The sequence below is a fragment of the Maylandia zebra genome, linkage group LG19 (assembly GCF_041146795.1).
Source record: "Maylandia zebra isolate NMK-2024a linkage group LG19, Mzebra_GT3a, whole genome shotgun sequence".
Taxonomy (NCBI): domain Eukaryota; kingdom Metazoa; phylum Chordata; class Actinopteri; order Cichliformes; family Cichlidae; genus Maylandia; species Maylandia zebra.
In genome coordinates, this window is record NC_135185.1 from 24256283 (window position 1) to 24277647 (window position 21365).

The 21365-nt window shown below is 38.9% G+C and overlaps 1 long non-coding RNA gene across 1 annotated transcript in view; it reads right to left on the bottom strand.

Annotated features, from left to right (window-relative positions):
- The window catches only part of LOC143414157 (uncharacterized), a 97282-nt gene extending 78966 nt beyond the window's left edge, over positions 1-18316 (bottom strand). The window contains exons 1-4 of the long non-coding RNA XR_013094685.1: positions 17960-18316; positions 15780-15864; positions 8240-8310; positions 7984-8090 (exon numbers count right to left, since the gene is read on the bottom strand). This is a non-coding gene — a long non-coding RNA (uncharacterized LOC143414157). The remainder of the gene's footprint in view (positions 1-7983; positions 8091-8239; positions 8311-15779; positions 15865-17959) is intronic.
- Positions 18317-21365: the final 3049 nt, after the last annotated feature.

Here is a 21365-nt window from a genome sequence, read left to right on the forward strand (position 1 = left end):
CATAAAATAGCTTTGAGCCTACACGCCACAGGCTTTTCAAACTGCCTTTTCCCCACCTTTCTCTTTATTTTAGCAATGAGTCGGGGAACTGAAATGCATCATCACATAGTTTTACCTCAGGGCTTCCTCGCTGTCACCCAACAGCACCCTCAAGACCACTATTCTCCTTTTTATCCCAGACCTGAATTCTTCATTTGGTCACACTGTTTGCTCCTGAATAGTCACCTCTGAGGAGATTAACCCTTTCATTAAAAATGCCTGACTAGGGTCAACCTTCTGCCTGGCTCTGCAGTCCCAGTGCCTTGCTTTGATCTATCAGCTATGGTGAAATTATTAGCAAACTCTAAGCCATGCCATGTGATTTGTTTTTGGAAAATTTGTAGAAATTATTCATAATCCTATTATGTGGCCAAGGGGTAAACCTGCATAAAAAATATAAAGGCTTTGTCATGGGGAAGGCAGTAGGGACAAATGTTGAATGAGGGTAAACTGGAGTCCAGGAAAGCAGAAGGGTTGTGATGCAGTTCTAATCTGCCAGACCAGGTCTTATACATTTAATTAAAAACAAACTGCCTCTGTAACAACAGATACCACTCACTTAAAAATAATTGTAAAGTTACAAACCTTAGTCCCAACAGCGTGCATTATCGGGAGGGTAATGTATTGCGCATAAGTAGGGGAAGAGAAGAAATCACAATTTTTACACCGCCCATCTCCCTTTCAGGGGCCAATACTTTGCAGAACAAAAGTCAATGTCTCAGCCTAAATCTTGTCTGACAACGCGTAGCAGCCAGTGCTATTTTGGGCTCTTTGTGGTGCCAATCTCCTATCTCTCCTGTGACATTTTTTCAAAGAAAGAGTAGATTTCCTAGAGACTCTGCCCTTTGCAACTTCCACAGTGTATTCTTGCCCATAGAGTAAGGACCCACCTCCTCACTCTTATGCGGCTGCTCTCTGCAGTGACCTGAGAAAGGGAAAATTAAGACAGCGTATCAGGCTAAGAGCCCTATCTTTAGCTGGTGGAGTGAAAAGACATTATACAGATGCTTAATTCTCAGTTACACATTTGGACTGAAAGGTACTAAACCTGGGAAAATTTTGCCAATGAACTATGCTGAAAACAAGAGCCCGAAAAATGTTTAAATCTCTAAATAACATCTGATAGGAAACTGTTGCTACCGCTACTCAAATCAAACCTCGCAGGAATATTTCCTGACTTGCAATACAGTGGATTTATAATTGTGTGGAAAGTTATTCAGAAACCCCACACTTTAATCATCCAGTTCTCTGTTCAGCAGTAATTTACTGCTTATACAAAAACTTGCCTTCATGCTTTTAATGTCCCCATTTTTAGATGGACTGGCTAACTGGCAGGCCACCAACTTCACATTAATTTGCTGCAGTATCTGAGTGTACAGGTCTTATCTGGGCCTGCTTTTATTCGGGGTGAAGAGCTGAGTCGTTCTAAATAACGCAGGTCTAATTGGGTATGTTTTGCAGTCAATTTCCATAAAGAGTCTAGGAGACTGTCACCTCAGCGTGGGAGCACAAGGTGCTGGAGTTGGAGCCATGCACCTCAGCCAGCCGTTAATCAGGAAACGCACTTTCGACTGCTTAGCAAAGGGCAGAGGTCAAGGAGGAGGGGCTAACACCATATCTGCGCAGAGCGCTATAATTGTAGGAGTGTAAATTGCTGCAGAAAAATGCCCCATCTTGGAAATTCAGTGAAAATAAAAGGCAGCACTTTGACCAGAGGCCATAATGAAGAACCATGTGTCTCTTTGTGTAAGCAGAAAAGTAATACTTGGGAAACTTGGATATACCAATAACAGTATATCCAAAAACGCTGTCATGCCAAATCTAAAAGGATATACAGATCTTTTCTGGGTGGTGGCCCCAAGTCCTTTAAGTCCTGATTTTAACCTGTAGAAATATCAGCATCAGAGAGAATATCTCTGCTTTGGTCTTCTGTTTCTGCTGAACTGTAGCGTTGGCTAGGAGTGGACTCTTTCTCCTCGTGTGGAATGTTTGATCGCACAGCTGTGATATTTTTGCTGCCACTTAGCACCCGATGTCTTGAACAGAGGTGGTCTACACAGAGTTAGAGCTGCTTGCCTGTGGTCGGCACCACTGCAGTCCACAGAAAGGGGCAAGCTCGAACACATGGTCCACTCTTCATGTATGTTACATACATTTATGGAGTTGTAGAACAGATGCAAATACCTGATGTTTTGTACAATATTTATTACAAATAAGCAAGAATCCTGGCAGCAAAGAGTGGCTGAGATTAAATGCATGATGAATTCTTAACATAAAAACGTTACCTGACCCGTCAGATATAATCAGCATCTTCAGACTGCACAAAGACATGCAAATACTTCACCAAAGCACATCCAGGTCCTAAAGGTACAATTCTCAACTTCATAGCAACACTAAAAACATGAAAACCCACAAAATCTGAGAGCAACTTCCCCCAAAACAGGGTGCAGCCTATCTAAACTGCCCTTATTTATTCAGTTTAAAGCGACCATAATGGGTCCATGGAACACACTAAACCCCAGTGGTACACTTAAGTGGCTCACAAAAAGATGCAGAGGATGGTGCTGCCAAGAGTGGCTTTATAGGGACAATTTAACATAATGGTCAAATAAATACTGGTGTAAAAAAAACACCTGTGAACAGTGCTGGCAGGTTGATGCCATTACTATATTTTTTGCGTGACAGTTCAGCAGTGTACAACAGTTTTCATTCCATTTTGTCAAAGTACAAGGGTGCATTTTGGTTTTATACGTTGAGCATCATAAATGCACCGCGTCTCACCAAATGCGGCGAGGAAAGGACACGACAAGCGATCCTGTTATCGAGTAAAATGACTGAACCGTTTTTGTTTTTAGTTCCCAATTAGCTCCCATTTTTACGCAATAATCACTCTTCTGGTGAATTTTCAGCAACATCGCAATCGCGGAAACACCAAAGTCCTAAATTAAATTACAACGTGTATGCACCAATGGGAAGAAGCAAAAGCAAAGATCAATCTAATATTTCAGAATAATGTAAATAAATATTTTTTTCTTAAAACATTAAGCATGATTGTGATATTTCCTTTAATTTTGCAGAAAAGAATTACACACATTGGGTTTGTATACTGGTTAACAAACAAACAATGGTCAGTGGCACAGGCTCTGATTACTCTGTTTTTGTCACGTTTTTGGCACTTGGTTTAGTCTCGGGGGGGTCGGAGTGATGACTGGGTATCTACAAGCTGTCAAAGCTGGACAGCACTGTCAACTAAAAAAATGAAATCAATATAAAACCCAAATGGCAAGAACGACTGTGACGTTAAAAAAAATGTTCCTATCGATTAGTTGATTAATTCTTTTTAAATTAAAAATACTATACTGAACCTTCTCAAATGAATATCTGCAATTTATTCTTAACTGTGGATTTTCTAATGCTGGGCTGTGATGTTACTTGGAATCTGGAGACATATGCCATTGCGTTCTCATATTTACTCATGGATTTATTATGAAGAAAATAATTGATATGCTGGTTAATAGACATGTTGGTTTCAGCCACAGAGAGCCTTCTAGTCTTCTAATAAATTTTAGAGCAGAAGAAAACTTTAAATATATCTCATTTAAGGAGCTATGCAAACAAATGGCTTGCCCACAACCAAACATCCTTTATAACAATTTATGACATATGGATGAAACATCACCTTTAAAACACCTTGTTAGAAACCATAAAAGAAAGCGCTCTTTTTCTTTCTCCCTTCTAGTCTATAATAAAACATTGCATAACCTGACTTTCAGACTTTGTGTCAGCTACACAAAGATGCCACATAACCAGGCCCTGGTATTTTCTACGCATCTCGCACTACGTCTGCTTGTCATGCTTTTCCCTCTACAAGATATATGACCCCTGCTTCACCCTTGGCACAGGGTGTGAGCTAGATGTCCCAGTCAGACCTGTCCTGTTGAACACCTTATGGCAGGTTGTTTGTGAAACTCTTGTGGTCTGTTTGTTCCCGCTCCCCACCCTGCCCTTGTTGACAGTGTCTCCATTGTGAGGCTGAGGGGCCTCTGCTTAGCTTTGTCCGTGCCTCATTGGAGAAGGTGTTGGTCCAGAGAGAGCTCGCACACCACCTCTGCTTATTCTGTGGAAGCATCATTTGCGTACCTGCCCATTATTTCACTTTACACGCCTGCTAGTCTGCATTTGGTGACTCAAGAATAATGTGTAATATTACATTTATGCTGCTGATGTTAATGTGTGAGAAAAGCTACAGTGAGAGAGAACAACGGGTGACAGTGATAAGCATCAGTCAAGCTCCATCTCTAGGATCAACTCATTATATTTTAAATCTATGTTTTATGTATTTTAAGAGAAAATTTTATCTGCTATACAATTAATTATACAATTAAATATAGGAAAAAAAATATCATTTGAAAATTGTGTAAAACACATATTGTGTAGTATTGATTTGGTATTTCAGTATCTTCTAAATTACAACAAGAACTTATACATAATTAATTGAATAGGGTGCGTACAAAAACGAGACCTCAGTGGACTTCAGTGTTTTAACATGCTCTCTCACAGACACATAAAATCAATGATTTTGGGGGGCGGGGGAATCACGTTAAATAAAAATCCAATACAGTCAAATCCAGCCTCATGTCTACATCTAGTCATCTACCTAATCCCCTCCTCAGCAATCTCCTGTTCCCCTGTTCCTAACATCAGCGGGGAGCGTGGCTAATTTACGAGCATGGGCAATGCCAACATACTCTCTGAGGAGGGCCCATTTTAACACCTCCAAATGCTGTAATGCATCCCAGCTGACCTTAATTATAAAAGCATGTGCCTCCCCTGTGTTTCCCCCACCTCCCCCGTATACAGTCCACAAGGCCGGGGGTGTGAGCCAATGTTCTTACCTGCAGAGAACAACACAGCAGCAGCTACCGTAGCAGCTCAATGTTAATAGTTGCATCCTGAGAGGAAATCAATAAAGCTATAAAGGGTGATATCACAGTGTCTGGGCCCCCACGCACACATTCCTCTCATCTTCCTCCCTCCCTCTCTTCCTTCCTCAGTGGAAGCTGTTTATGAGGGGTTCTTGTGGTTGGTGGGAGCAACTGAAAGGTCAGTAGTATGAGGTTTTGATCCAGGGATGAGACACCCTCCTTGGGAGTGTGGGGTAAATGGTGGAGTGGGATCCCTGACTCATCTGGAGAAAAGTGGATCTTTTAAAGGGCTTATAGCTGCTGTGTGTTGTCAAGGTAGCGAAGCATTAGTGCTTGTAAAGGCCCATCGATGCCGCCTGGTTACGATCAGAGAAGAATCCCAGGAGGTAAAACGAGGCCTTGCTAAACTGCTGATGAACCGAGGGAGATATTAAAAGACCGACTCTCCCTCTTCTTCTGTCTGTACTGCAGATTTTTGCCCATAACATTGATATATGCACAGCACGGGGCTCTAGCATCATTGGACTGATAAACTGCTCATACAATAGATAATCTTTTATGTACCTCCCGTGCACAGCACAAATATTATGACTATTAGTACATTAATTAACTTGCTGGCCTGGGGGTCCTCTGCCCAGCCAAGGTTAAGAGCTTCTTTAATTAAAGATCAATACGGTTTTGCAGTATATTTCTACAGCTCCAAAAGAGACATGAAGCTCTTTAATGTCTACATGTCCGAATGATGTAAAACTTCACAAGATATGTATAGACAGAGAATCAGAGTGCAAAGTGCAACCATTTGTGAGCATAGAACAGTGAACAGCGTGTCAAAACAGCTGAGGTGATAGTGTAAATGATGTATTAACACCTCCTTGTGTTTTGTAACAAAAATGTATACAGTAATTTTTCGGCAGGTCTGGATTCATTCCCCCAAAAATGAACCCATTAGGATCGACACTAATTAAACTAGCAACAATATCCACGCAATCTTTACAGCCTTTGTTGATATTTGCACGCCTAACAGCACTTATTAATACACCTGTGTACTGAGCAAAGCAACGGAGGGTTGAGATCAAAGTCCACAGCACTCTCTCTGCGTGTACACCTGAGGATTTAGTCCTTGTTTGTAGAAGGAAAGATGGCGAGGCCCGAGGAGCACGCCTTTTTGTGCTAAATGCTCCAACGTCCCCCTTAGAATCCACTTCTAAGGGGGACTGTGTTTGACGGGACACCTCTGTGTGTTCAGAGTGCAGCCCACAAAGGGAGGCAACAGTCAAAACCCTGACCCTAGACCAAAACCAAGAACCAGCCTGCCTCCATCCGTAAGCTTCTTGAAAACACGGACCTTTTCATTTTTAACTTCTCACCCCTCTGACACCAAACCAGCCCATCCACGTGTACTACAGTCTTATTACATCATATTATCACATGTCGAGTATTATACCCAAGAGCTCTGGGTTCTAAGTGAAAAACTTCTTTCTCATTCATCGTCTCACACATACACTGCTGGACTATACCACCTCCACTGGCAATGTGATGGATAAGTCAGCCTCACTTATCAATGCTTAACCCACCTGGGTCTCTCTGGGCCTGTTGGCCAGTCTCTTTTTTAAACCCTGCTTCCTTGTCCTCCCTCCCACCAACGCCCACACCCCTTTGCCACACAAGACTAAGACAGGTTAAACAGTTAAACACCAGCAAATCCAGCACTGCCCTGTGGGAAATTTGCTTCTAATCCCTAACTTATAGGCACAGAATCAAAGCCAAAAAGCCTGAGCAACAAATCTGATCCTCCCTCTAACAATCTTGGGCCTCTTGGGAGGGTAGGGAGAAGCTCCACAGACTGGGCTGAGATGGATAAATACCTAAATGATGAGACAGTCAGGGGACAGGGGAGTAGTGTCTGGCTATGGCCGTTCACCTCCAATTTGGCATCCGCACAATGAAAGGCAATTGGGCAGCAGCCCCCACACAGTAGCCAGTCCTTATTATTATATGTTGAAGTGTGGCTTGGGCAATGATTAATGACAGTGTCAGGGTGAAAACAAAGCACAGCGCAAGTTATCTCCAATCCACCTGCTCCAGTGGCCCGATTGTAAGAGAATGGAAAAGAGTGTGAGAAGAGGCTTGATAATGGGGAAGAAAGGGGGAGAGAATAGAAAGAGGAGAAGGAAAGAGATGGGATGGTGGACTGGCGAGTATAGTGAAGGAGAATGGAGACTTCCTGACCACAGCAAGGTGAGAATAACTTTAAAAGACATGCCAAAAACGTATACCATACATATGAATAGTTTTTTCATAAGACAAATGACAAAGGTGCTGTACTGCTTATTACACATTCCATGTTACCTTCAAGATCAAAAATAATCCCTAACAATCTGGAAGGATTTATTCTTTGTCACTTGAAACCAACCAAATGCCAACTTGCAGGTAGTTTCCTCGTGAGGTGTGAACATGTAGCTTGTGGCTCGCCGCGGTGATTGATTTGACAGACAGAGTGGACTTTCATGCGTCTGTGTTTGTTACATCCAAGCCCACTGTCCCCCGCTGTATTGGTGTTGACATTTATGAGACATGTCGGAGGGGGCCTGCTAGACCTCACTAATGAGAGAGCTGGGGCTGACAGTTATTAGCGCAGCCTGACACTGCCATCCAGAGGACACACTTGGTAAAGCAGCTAGGGGACGGCATGGTCAATTACCATGTTTACAGTTGTTCCACTTCTGTGATTCTTTGACAGTGTACACTACCAAATTGCACTGTCTTTCAGATAATCTGAGGAATTGCATTGAAACTACGAATAGCTGCTGATTTCTTCTTTACAACTGACCAGTGAAATAGTATGAAGAATCTCAGAACTATGTGCTTTTATAAGTGTGAGCTGCCTAAATTGTGACCAGTGAGTTTATGCCCCTGTGAACTTGACTGCCACCCGGGCTATAAAGTTGCCCTGGATAATGTAACTGTCATGAGATTTCTCCAGTAGCCTATTTGAGACTGTTAAGAACCATTTACTTACAGTAACATAAGGCGGTGTCATCATTCAAGTAATTTTCCTTTGCCCGTCCCTCCTCTGCTCCAATCCACTTCCCAAGCACATGGCGAAACAAACACATGCAAACATGGCTGCACAGAGAGCAGACGAGAGGAGAGAGAAACATGTGCAACTCTACGTTATAGTTTGATTTGAAAAAACAGATGCAACCACCTTTACAGTCAATCAGTTAAACCACACAATCATAATGTAAACGACATTAGGATATAGAAATGCCCACCTGAAGAGCTAAACACAGCGTTCCTCGACTGCCAGGTTTTCATGAGGTTTAGCCAAACCCTTCCTCGCTCACTTGTGAAAGCAGAGAGAAAAATCACAATTAGTAGCCTGATTGCATACTGACAGCCCACGCTTAACTAAAGTTAATTATTAAGTGGTAGAGAAAGATTTTTTTTTAAATATGTTAAGCCACATCATATGACAATGCATCGATGGAAAAAACACCAAAATTGATCCAAGAATTTACTATGAAATTTAAAAGTATGTATTTCAAATTGTTTGTAACAGTTCTCCAAAGCCAGAGTTTAGTTCATAACCTTTTTTAAGGGGTGTTGAATAGCAATAAATGCATGAATGGATTATAAACAACAACTGAAAGATCTTTAAGCACTACAGCTTTCACTAGACTGTGTTTTGACTAGACATTTACAGTAACAGGAACGAGTACTGTGACACAATAGGTATTTGAATCACTGTTTTCATCTTTAATCATTAGTACCGACCAATAATTGCCAACTTAACTAAGAATTTGCTTTGTAAAAAATAAGCATTTTAGTCCATACTTTCTGGGCCCGGGGCTCCAAAGCTGCATAAAAAACAAAACAAGAAATGAACTCTCATTTTGACCCATGTGTGGACCTAGAGGCTCTCTCCATTAAAACCAGGAAATGAAAGCGCACCCCCCTGGCTCCACTAATGTATGTCTGCACTTTCCAAAGAACCCCTTGCTATATTACATACTCTTGCCATCCTCAGTGTGATATCTTCCCTAGAGTGGTACAAAAAATGTTTAACGTAGCATATGTCAGATAAAATGGCTTTATTTATATGCAGGCTACTTCATCATAAGTACAATCTCAGATTTGTTACTCAGCAGCATGAAAACTGTGGCATGAAACTCTTTATGCAGTGGGCAGCTTGACCATCTTCTGAGGAAGAATCACACACTCCACAATCTGAATTGCCACTAAAAAATTTGCTGAGCTCGTGATTGTATTATTGTCTGTGCATATGGCTACTAGGACCCAAAGCTTGCCTGGATTTAACTTCCTAATCTGTGTTTACTACTTTTTTTGTCCTGAAAGTTCAAAATCTGTGTTTCACATCTCAGCTAGTTTGATGCTTATGTTTCCAGACTATAGGAGCAGCTTTATAATCAGTACTGACTGCTACAGAGCTCTATCACACAGCACCAGACAGAGTTTAAGTTCTTGACTCAGGAGTTAGCAGTAGTAGTTTCTCAATTTAAAACACCCAGAAGAGGAACTCGCCTCCTCTCAGCATTAAAGGAGAAACATAATAACTGACAACTTTACCAAACGTTAGCAGATTACTCCTTTCTAATGTGTGGTCCTAATTAACCCCACATACTGCAACAATGATACCTAGTGATACCTTTAGCAAGAACGACAACAAAAAATGTATTAAACATTTGTTATCAAAGTAGAAATGATAGAAACAACTTTAAAATTACCTCAAATATGGGACAGAAAACTTTAGTTGTCTCTGACTTTTGAATCAATAAAGGGATTACGGATGAAAGAAAAAGCACCGGAGACAGATCCCCTTTCATTAATTCATACTGCTGTGTTAGAGTTGTTACAGGTGACAATCTCAAGTAAAAGAAAACTGGACCCCTTTACCTCTAGAGTGCTGGAATCTCACTTTGCTACGCTTAGAGGTAAAGGTCACTGCAAATCACCAAAGTTGGTTCTCCAATCGGTTTTTGTTGATTTGTTTCGTCACCCTTTCCCACGTCACTTTCTGTGACAACATGGACTTTCAGCATCAACATAAGTGAATAATACACAAACAGGGGAGATCTACTTCCCTTTATATCACACCTACAGGTTATGCGCTGACTACTTTAACCACACCTCCCATCTACACAGTGTTTCATTCGGCTTGTGTGAAATTACTTCAGACACTCTGCTCATTTCATTTTAGGGAATTAAGTCCTTTTTCATAATGTTTTGCCTTGATGAATAAATGTAAGCTAACTGAAAACTTGCTCAAGCTTCAGAGTGTTACACACCCAGCCTTAAACAAGTAGGGTGTCTGAACTAAACAGCAAATGCACAAAAACCACAATTTATAAATACGTTGTTACAAGTAAAAGTACTGAGAGTTCCAGCTTGGTAGGTCTAATCACAAATGGTATATCCTTGTTTTAGAGAATAAAAAGAAGTTGAATAAGCATGTGAAAATTGCTCTCTTTTTCTCTGATCCAGGTTGTTCAGCACTATAATTGACTCACAGCTCAAGACAGCAGCATGTTTTTTGCTGCTAACTCTAAGACTGAATCACATCCCTATTTAGTCATTAACCTACATCACAGAGCTGGGTACTGCTCCCAAAACTCAGTTAAGCCAGGCCAGCGCTTCATTTTCATGCCTATTTGGAGCCGATGAATGCAAGTGTGATTTTTGCTAATTCTTTCATAATGTAGGTTCTCAGCAATCTAAAAAGAAATGAATCAAATAAAGCTATATAAATTTACTTCCTGTTTTATTTATTTAACAGCTGTCTCCTGTGTCTTCCCTAGATTCAGTTCACCTGTGTCTCATTCCCCAGCTGTTTCCACTTCCCCTAGCAACCCTTTGTGTCTTTGTGTGTATGTCCGTATATCTGTTGTCCTCGCTGTATAAGCTTTTTGATGCCACTGAAATCGGATTAATTGGGATCTAAAATTTTAAACTTAAACTTTTGACCAATGTATGGCAAAAAAAAAAAAAAGTTTTTCGGTGGTGGAAGAAAAGTTTCTACACTTCTCTTGTGTTTTTATGACCCATTGCTGAGTTATTTGGATTCTATCACTTTGGATTTTTCCATTGACATGGAGATTCGGTGAAGCTGGTCTTGGTCATATAATGGGCCAAAATCTTATTATATAGACATTATGTCTTTATTTTGTGTCGTTTAACTTGTGTCTACAATGAGGCTGCACTGGTTCTGATTAATTCTAATAGTGCTTGTTTCAGTGCATTGTACTAATTTCTATTATTAATAAGTCTCCATTTTACTTAATCTAAGTCAAGTAGGAAGGTTTGGGCAGTGCTGTTACTTAATTTCTAATTAATAAGCATTCTGTCCTACAAAAAGCAGATCGATCCAGAAATTAAGAATTTCCACAATATCAAATTGGGAGATTGCTCGTGCCTAGGACCTAAAACAAGAAAAACTAGGCTGAGACAGAACTATCTAATTTTAAAAGCCTCACATTCACTACAATATTACCTCTAATAAGTACTATTTTAAATAAAAATGTGGTAACAAAAATTTACCACAAAATGTTGTAAAATTAGACTCATTCAATTCATGTTTTCTTTTTTGTTATCATACAATCTTGCGATGCTAATTCTGAACATGTGTGTAACTACTGCATACATCACTTTTCTCACCTTTTAAGCAACAGGATTTGTTCAGAGGCCTTGACCAGTTGTAAAGCACAACAACAACAACAAGGCTGAAGTAGGCAGCCCTCATACAAAAGCTAGACATTTCTAAACATCAAGAAAACTCACATTTCTTTGTAAACAACCTGTCAATCATTTCCATTAAAAATGTTTTGTCATTTTTTTTGAACACTTGTTTTGAGACTCCACCAACTGTATGCTTTATTTGACAGTTCCAATCATGTAACATTGCATCTTTCAGCTGTAGATGTGGCAAGGGTGTCTTCCCTGTGTAGTTTTCCCATAGCAATGTAATCTGCGGAGGAAACAGTAGTGCTTTTAATGAGAAGCCACGGTCTGCTCTTCTCCGTAACAGCGCTTGTCTGTCTGTAGCACCGTGCAGCAAAGCACAGCACAGCATGCTCCATTGAAATGTGGTCTGTCTATGTGGGATTGCAAGGGCCCCTTTGAAGTACTGAGTTGCGGCTGTTTCCTTTGTGTGTAACAACACTAAAAATCAAACCTAAAACCAAAACACCCATAAGAATACCTAAAAGGGGTACAATATAAAGAGCCGTATGTATATGATGCTTTACACATCTCTCCTTTGTTTCATCCCCTCCCTTCTGCCATGATTATGCATGTCTTCTGTGAAGAGCTGCAGTGCGTCTGGAGAGCCCCCTGAATGGAAACTGTGAGGTACAGAGAGGCACATTAAAATCCTCTAACGTTCTCAAACGAACAACCTAGGGACAAAACATGAATTCCATGTGGTTTCTCTCCTTGTAGTGCTGTAGCTCAGACAACCTCACATTTAGTACTGGCTGCCATCTCAGACAGTGGGTCCAGTGGGATGTGTAGCTATGTGTTTATCAGAGAATGAACTTCCACTTTTAATGTGGCATAACCGCCGCCCCCATTATCTCCTCCCCCATTTTCCTTATTCCTTCCTCCCCCTCCTCCCTCCCACTCCGGTTAGACTGTAGTTGAAGGTGAAGCACCAGAGTTCAGAGAGCAAGAGGAGCAACCGCCGCCTGAATCACACAAAGCTCTGCTCTTTGGGGGCTCAGGGGTTTTGCCCTAGTGTAGACGCTGTGGCACACTTACAGGAGTGACAATGTAGGATGCTTGGAATATAGTTTAGATTACTGTGGCCTATATAACATATGTGCTTGACAACTAAAACAGAATAAAAATAAACCTTTTATAATGGGATATGAATATGTGGACATGAATAGAGACCATGGATGCTCTTTTACATGTAATTCAAATATAAACACACAATTATGACCTTATGAAGGGAAGAAATAGTTGAGAATAAAGGGCACAAAAAGAGCAGCTAGCATATGCATAAAAGGCATGCTTGTGACTTTGTGCTGTCACCAATTTGTGTTGCACACACGTGTCCACATACTCAGATTAAATTAATACACTTTGTCAGTTAGTGATTCGTATCTTATTTATATAATATGTTTATCATAGTGAAACTAATTCAAAGGTTGCCAAAGAGACAAATAGTAAAAGCAAAAGGATATAAAAGATTTTACAACCATAATTCTAATAAAATATATTAACAAAAAAAATAATTGTGGAAAAATAGCACAATTAAAACAAGTAATCTTCCCGTACACATGCATGTATTTTTGAAGGATTTCCCACCTTCCACTCTGAACAATAACATTACGTATAATTAGTTTTAAACATCGTCATGGACAGTATTTAACTGAACTGATTCATATTTTCTGCCTAATACAGGAATAAATAAAGGAGGTCGATAACAAATTGCATTATCAACATTTACTTCAGTGTAGGTGGGCCTGATAATCGCTGAAGCTCTGAGTGAAACTGCTGTGGAGGATATTTAGGAGACAGCATTCTCAGTATATATCCGTGTGGTACAGCAGCTCCTCTTGCTTATAGCTTGACTTTTAAAAATGCTGGATTTGATGCACAGTACCCCACATGCCAGGTCACACATCAGTTGCCTGTAGTGTTTTACATTTACTGTCTCTCGGTTTATGAGTTCCCGGATTCAGTGTAAATGTATCTGCTATATAGTGCACTCTATGCCGTGATACACTGTTCTGCGTTACTTATACAATCTCTCAGTGATGTTGCAAAATGATGTAAGCATTTAAAATCTGAATTTACTGCTCAACATTGAGTACTTTTATGACCATCCTTTATACTGTATAGGCAGCAATGAATGGATGAAAAAGAACAAGATGTGATTTTGAAGTTATTACTTGTATACCGTCACTTTTTAAAGAACTATTGCATAACTCATATCAACTTCATATTGCCAAACTTTTTATTTGAATCAAGGCATAATAATATGTGAATGCACGGTACAAAAATATGTTACGTTTCTACAACTATGACTGTGAGAAAAAACAACAACAACAAGGGTGCAGTTCAATTCGATTTAAATGGTGCTCTCTAGTGGACACTTTGTATCACTGCTGCATTTATTTTATCAGTTTAACAGACTTGTGTACAATTAGACAAGTCTATTAAATGTGTAAGCTTTTTGTGAACTGACTTTTTACAGCCATTTGTGGATATTTTGGTCATTATAAATTCATCAAGCCAGATTTGTGCCATCTAACAGTAAAATTCAGTTGTTGATGCCTATTGTTTCTGTGGTTTATTCCAGAAAGGTGTTTTTGGAAAATCGACTCACTCACTATACATTTTGCAGTCCTGCTTCAGTTCTAAACTGGAAATATCAATTTTACTATAGAGTGCAAACAAAATATGGTTCCAATCTGTTGTTGGAAGAAAGAAAAACAAAGATATGTACCTAATCTTATTACATGCTGAGAATACATGGTGTTCATTATCAATGTCAGCCGTCTCTGTTCTGCAGTTGATTTCATTAAAATGCCTGCTGGAACAAAATTTAAGACTTTTCAGAATTGTGTAATCTAAACATATATTAATAAACAATAAATGTGTTATCACTATGAGTAGCTATAACAGCTACAAGAACAAAAATGCTGCTTTTGTTAAAAAAAATTTTTTATAATAGTTAAGTGCTTTGCATGTATAAATATCCTTAATTAACAATGAATATATGTTATATGTTAGTATCTGCTACCATGCAAATCTACAGTCTCATCAAGCTTGCGTAAGCTGATATAGTGCATTCAAAGTAAGTTATATAATAAAACACAGGTTTGTGATAGAAAGTAAGTTTTGGGGAGAGATCAGTGAATAAAAACATTTGTGCATGAGAAACACTGTAGTGTTATGTGCCCTATGTGAGACCTCTGTAGAACAGAGTGCTGAGACTTGCCTTGCTTGTTTGTGGCTTCCACTTTTCGATTTATATGGGGGCATTTAAAGACTTGGCACAATTTGGAGCACAATAGTCCTTTTGGGGTGGGCAAATATTATATAATAATATTATAAAAAAATGTATAATATTTGTCATGGCTTTGTGTTGTGCTTTCATTATAATTATTATTATTATTTATAAATCACATGCATGTTCTAGGTCTTTGATCTGAATAATGCTACACTATATTCATATTCTTACCATTTTCTTTTAATTTCTAATATTAAAAGTAATTCTAAATCAGTTTGGAGTTTTCAGTTTTTGTTATACTGTTTGTTTATTTATTTATTGTTTCTATGTTTTTTGATTTCTTTATTATAAGATTTTTTTTAATTGTCTCCAATAATCAAAATCCACAGGGCCAACTGTTAGATGAGCACACTGGCAAACCTCCCAGTGCAGACTGAGTACTGTAAAAGCTCCAGCTTATCAACACAAAGACTCTAAATGTAGTCTCACCAGTCACTTCAACAGTCACACCTGGCTAGAACCAGGTTGGCCTACCTTTGACATGGTAAGAAACAGTATTCACATATGCTGTGGGGTTTTAACAATGCCCAGTTGGTATGAAGGGGTCCATAACGTGCAAAGAAAATATCACCCACACCATTAGATGACTAGCAGCCTGAACAAGGCAAGAATCATCGATGCTTTCATGTGTTTTACACCAAATTCTGACCCTACCATTTGAATGACGCAGCAGAAATCAACAGTGATTAGATCAGACGATGTTTTTCCAATCTTCTATTGTGAGCCCATGCAAACTGTAGCTTCACATTTCTGTTCTTAGCTGAAAAGAGTGGCACCTGTTGTTGGCTTCTGCTGCTGTAGCCCGTCTGCTTCAAGGTTTGACATGTTGTGGATTCAGAGGAGCTCTTTTGCATACTTCAGCTGAAAGTATAAGTTATTTGGGTTACTGGTGCCATTTTCTCTTTTTCAGACCCTTTTCTGTAAACCCTAGGGAGTGTTATGCGTGAAAATACAAGTAGATCAGCAGCTTGGGAAATACTGAGATCAACCATAACCTAGATTAGCCATACCACATTTCATTCAATAGCCATACACATTTCTTCCCCATTCTGATGCTGAAGTTTGAACTTGAGCAGGTTGTCTTGATCATTTCAAAATGCCTAAATGCACTGAGCTGTTGCCATATGGTTGGCAAATTAGATATTTGCATTAGCAAGCAGTTGAACAGGTGTAGTTAACTATGTCTATGTTAGTTTATTTATCTCTAAACAGACGTCTGGCACCAACAGCCATGCCACATTCAAATTCATTTAAATCACCTTCCCTGTTCTGATGCTTAGTTTGAACTTTGTCTTGACTATGTCTGAATGCCTAAATGTATTGAGCTGTTGCCATTTGTATAGTTAATTAGATATTTGCTTACATAGCTAATCAAGTTGCCATTGATTATGTGTGTTTAATGTTTAAAACTTAATATGACAACCTTAATTATAGACACAGGAAAAGGCTGGCATATTAACGTTTTAAACAAATGCAGAAAATATTGAAAAAATAACTTACCAAACAAATTTTAAAAGCTTTAAAAAAGAACAAAAAAAATAGCTCAGTGCTAAATCGCCTATCTAGTAGTTTATGTCAGCAAGTCTCGATGCCCCAGGGGTAAACAAAACAGTTAAATGAATCCAAATCTCTCTTTTGATAAACAAATACTTGTCTATTTGAAAGCTGTATTAACTGTGAAGCCAAACTACTGCCACCCAACCGTATTTGCATATTTTCTTGGCAACCACATTTTCCACCAGAACCCAATAGAAATCAGAACAGTTTCTACTAAATATTCTCAAAGATGTTACATTTAATTCATCAAAACCTTAGAAAGTAAAAAGAAACATAAAAAGATGCCATGAAACACTGTTACCCAGTATAACTATTTTTACGTCACTAATATTTTAACGGACTTGATCATCTGAACTACATGAACCTTTAAAGATATTAGCATCAAAGTCCAATTAGTATAATGATAGTTGAAAACAACAACATAGCACATTTGGAAAATTTTAGAGTCAGAGCATTTTTAATAATACTATACAGGCATATTTTCCATGTTTACCTTGCTAATTTCAAATGTGCAGGCACTGAGATAGAGGGAGATGGCTCACAACTGGACATTAATAAAATGAAAATAATTAATTCAAGCTACAAATATTTCTTGGTGCTGACTAGCCAGCAACACTTAATGGCCAAGTAAACAGTGTTGCCAACTCCTCAGTAAGGAAAATCGCTATTGGTTGTCCTAAAAGTCGCTAGAAGTCGCTAAATGACGTCATCGCCTAATTTGCATAATTGGTCATGCTAATCTAATTGTAACCTATGTTGTTGGAGAGAGAAATAACATCGTGGAAGAGACATAAAGGGAGTAAAAAACGTCCTAAATGCATTTTGAGTTTATTTAGAACTACAAATTAAATTTATTTTAGCAATTATTGTTTTTTTAATGTCACAATTCCAACCCTGCTCCTTTACCCGGGCTTGGACCGGCAAAAGTGACCCGAAATAGGCACTCTGGTGGAGTTACTTTGTGTGTGTGTGTTTATAAGTAGTTTTAAACCTTGTGATCCACAAAACAGCATAAGAGTAAAAGAAGAACTGACTGCGTTACAGCACCCGCTGCTTGTTGAGAGTAAAAGCGATACGCGCTTTCACGTCTTTTTTTAGGGGTCTGAAAACTCGCTAAATATAGCGACAAAGTCGCTAAGTTGGCAACACTGCAAGTCAACTTATCAGATACATCCGCAGTGAAAGCTATCATACAGTGAAAAATAAAATCTCACCAAACATGAAAACTTCACAGGATGACTTTGGAGCTTTTATTTTTACCGAATCATGCTCAATTTTTCACATTCAAATGAACAGCTCTGACCAATCAGACCGCTGCATTTGGCAACAGTGGACTTGTAGCGCAAAACACACTGAATACACAAGGATAGGAAATAGTAAATAGAAAAAAATGTTTTACCTTAGACACGTAGCTAGAAGCTACTCCGGATCAGTGGGCTCTCTAAAAGTATTTCTCTGCTTCCTCAGATGTGGTGCCATCTCTGCCAACAACAGGGCAAACTGTCCCACTGACATCTTGAAATATGCAGGAAAGCAGTTGTGACCCACGTTAACTCCTGGATCCATGAAATTCTCCCTGCTGCTTCCTTCTCTTAAAAATTCATAGCTGAATCTTTTTTAAGTCACCGTGATTCTTATTGCTAAACTGACATGGATCCATAACCCACTGACAACATATTTCAAAAACTGTAAAACCAAAAATATTCTTGATAATAGCTAGCTAGCTAGCTAGCTAAGATGAGCAGCTGACCAGATAGCTAGCTGAGCAGCTGAAATCCTACATCAATCCATAAAGGGAAAAGGCCAGTTTCCAAATATTTTATAATATTTATTTTTGCATTGGTTACCAGATTTCGCTAACACGTGAAATATCCCTGACTCAAAAAATAGACACAAATCCCTGGGAGGGTTGTGTCAGGAATGGCATCTAGCATAAAACCCGAATACATGGATTAATCTGCCGATGTGCACCCTGTGGGGGATCTGAAAGAAGCCATCATGAAATGCAAAATGGTCTAATTATTTTGTGAGAGACTAAATTTCACATTTGCGACAATGGGCATGCTCTTTTTGTGCTATTTGTAACTTAGTGTAGGGTATAATTTATTTGCTAATCTTTGATTTTTGAATGCTTTGAATCCATTGTTTTTATAGTTTAAGAGCATGAACCGCATCCTCGACTATTAAAATATCCTTGAAAGTTCTACTTTGAGCTGGAAGTCCTGAGAAAAAATAAACAGCCCACTGTTCAAGGTAGCATAAAACCAAATCACAGCTGGAGTTTCCTCTGTGTGTATACACACTGGAGCATTGGTCCTACGATGGAAAATACTCATCCACATTTGTGATGAGAAAATAAATGATGGCGCAAAGTGCTGCTTTCCACTTGACCAAGCTTTCTGAAACACCTACAGATTGTATGATTTACTTCTATGAGACAAGGACCACAGAGTTAAAAGTTAAAAGAGTTAAGTGTCCACAGTATCTGAAATCTCAGGATAAATACTGATATTGACCTAATTAACTTTAGCAGTGCCTCCATATTCTTCTCATCCTAGATGTCCCCCAAATCAACTCTTAAGTGCTATTATTTTAAATCAGAATCAGAATCAGAATACTTTATTGATCCCTGGGGGAAATTATTTTTTGTTACAGTGCTCCATTTTAAACCAACATTAAGACAAGACAGACAATACGCTAACTAAGAATAGTACAATATATACATATATATACATACATACATACATAAGTCACTTATAAATAAATATTTGGAAAAGAAACATGTGTAGTTGTAGCAGCAAACAGTGTGTTAAGTGGATGCGTTGTACAGGGAGATGGCCACAGGCAGGAATGATTTCCTGTGTCGTTCAGTGGTGCTTTTCGGTAATCTCAGTCTCTCACTGAACGAGCTCCTGTGACTGACCAACATGTCATGGAGTGGGTGGGAGTGGGTGGAGTGGGAGTGGAAGCCTTTAGAAGTGAGCAATATAGTTTCAAAATTATATCACAATATTTCATAGAAATATGCAGTAATGTTATTTATGAAGATAGAAAAAGATACTGAACATTTTATCAGTGATTCCAGCTCGCAGGAAACAGCATCTATTAGTGCAAATAAAGTGAAGGGCATGTTTAGTTTGAATTACAGTCACTGATGACAATATACTTAATTTGTAGTGTGGATCTTTTGCCGTGCAAGCAGCAGTATTCTAAGGTAATAGTAGTGGCACAGCATTATATACAGTGATACTGCAGAAGTCAAATTCAAGCAGAAAGTTAGTCTTCTTCCTGGAAATATTAAGAAAAAGTATAACATAACAAGCAATTAAATCATCATTGGAGGGAGCTCTCACTCTCAGATATGTTTGGCCTTGTCATTGTTATCCACTTTAGGGAATATAAATGCACGGTGTCGCAATATATACTTGGTGCTGTGAGATAAGTTTTATAATCACATAAAAATGTATACCCACATTGGGAATCACAACAACTCATCCTCAAAGTAGCCCACTACATGACATTACAGAGCAGGGTTGCTGTGTAATATGCCAACACACACATATTGCACAAAAATCCCTAAAAGTCACCAACACTCTGCTGACTCAGTTCTGCTAAATGCAGAGTTCCAAACTTCATCTTGCATTAACATCAGAACAAAATAGTACGCCAGGAGCTTCATGGCTTGACTCCATGAATCCGTTTGTCCATAACATACATAAATTTTAATCCCACACCAGCAAAAAAAAAAAGAATTCTTTAATCCATAATTTTGAGTTTCCAGTTTATTTAGAATTTTAAAAATCCCTTCAACTGACAGATTTTAATAAAAATGGTAACTAGCCTATTCCCCTACCATCTCACTACTTCCAGCGTGAGAGCAATGTATTGAATAGTATTGAAAATGTTTTTCTAAAAGAGAAAAGATAATGAAGCAAGCAAAAGCATCAGAACAAGAAATGAATTATTAGTCAGCAAAGATAAAGAAGCACAGCGTTCTTTGTTTTTCCATTTTTTCTTTACTAAAATCTAAAAACAATATTTCTATTTTTGGCACTTACAGTCAGCCAGGTAGAGAATATAATACTACTTAAAGCATTGTGCAGTGCCAACCTCTGTAACCTCTAGCTCAAGCAAACACCAAAGGGAAACCAAAGAACTAAACAGAATGATGTTGATTTGTGATGACTCAAACATCAAGGCAGTCTCACAGTCAACAGTCGTGTCTGCATCTCCTCTATAAATAGCTCACCTGGTTGCATTTCTCTGCATGTTTTCACTGAACACCACTGATTGGTTATTCCGCAGCTGGCATGCTTCACACCCTCTTCAACATCATGGTTAGCAAGCTCAAAGAAGTTCACAGAGGTTTCAATCATCAAGCTTTAAAAGTACACTTCGAACAAATAGATACAGTAAAGGAGAAGTTTGGAAATTCTTTAGCATAATTTTGATGCCAGATATTAATTCAACTGATAAATATTCTGCCAAGAAGATGCCACAACCTGACAGCATTGATGGTGGAATCATATTTCCTGCGTGTGAATTCACATATAAATATCTGAGCTACACACTGCTGTGTTTCTTTCCAAGGTGGTGTGTTAAATGACAGTGACACTCATCCCTTCACGGCGACAGGATGAGCGGATCGCGGTGATCAAAGCACGAGTGACACGCCTTGAGGAGACAGATGTGCGTTTTACGTGGTAGGGTGTGGGCTTAGTATATTTACAGTAATTCATACGAAGTTTTCTCTCCATCCATAAACATCTGTTTGTCTCTGATAAAGTCATCTTACTGTGTTTCTT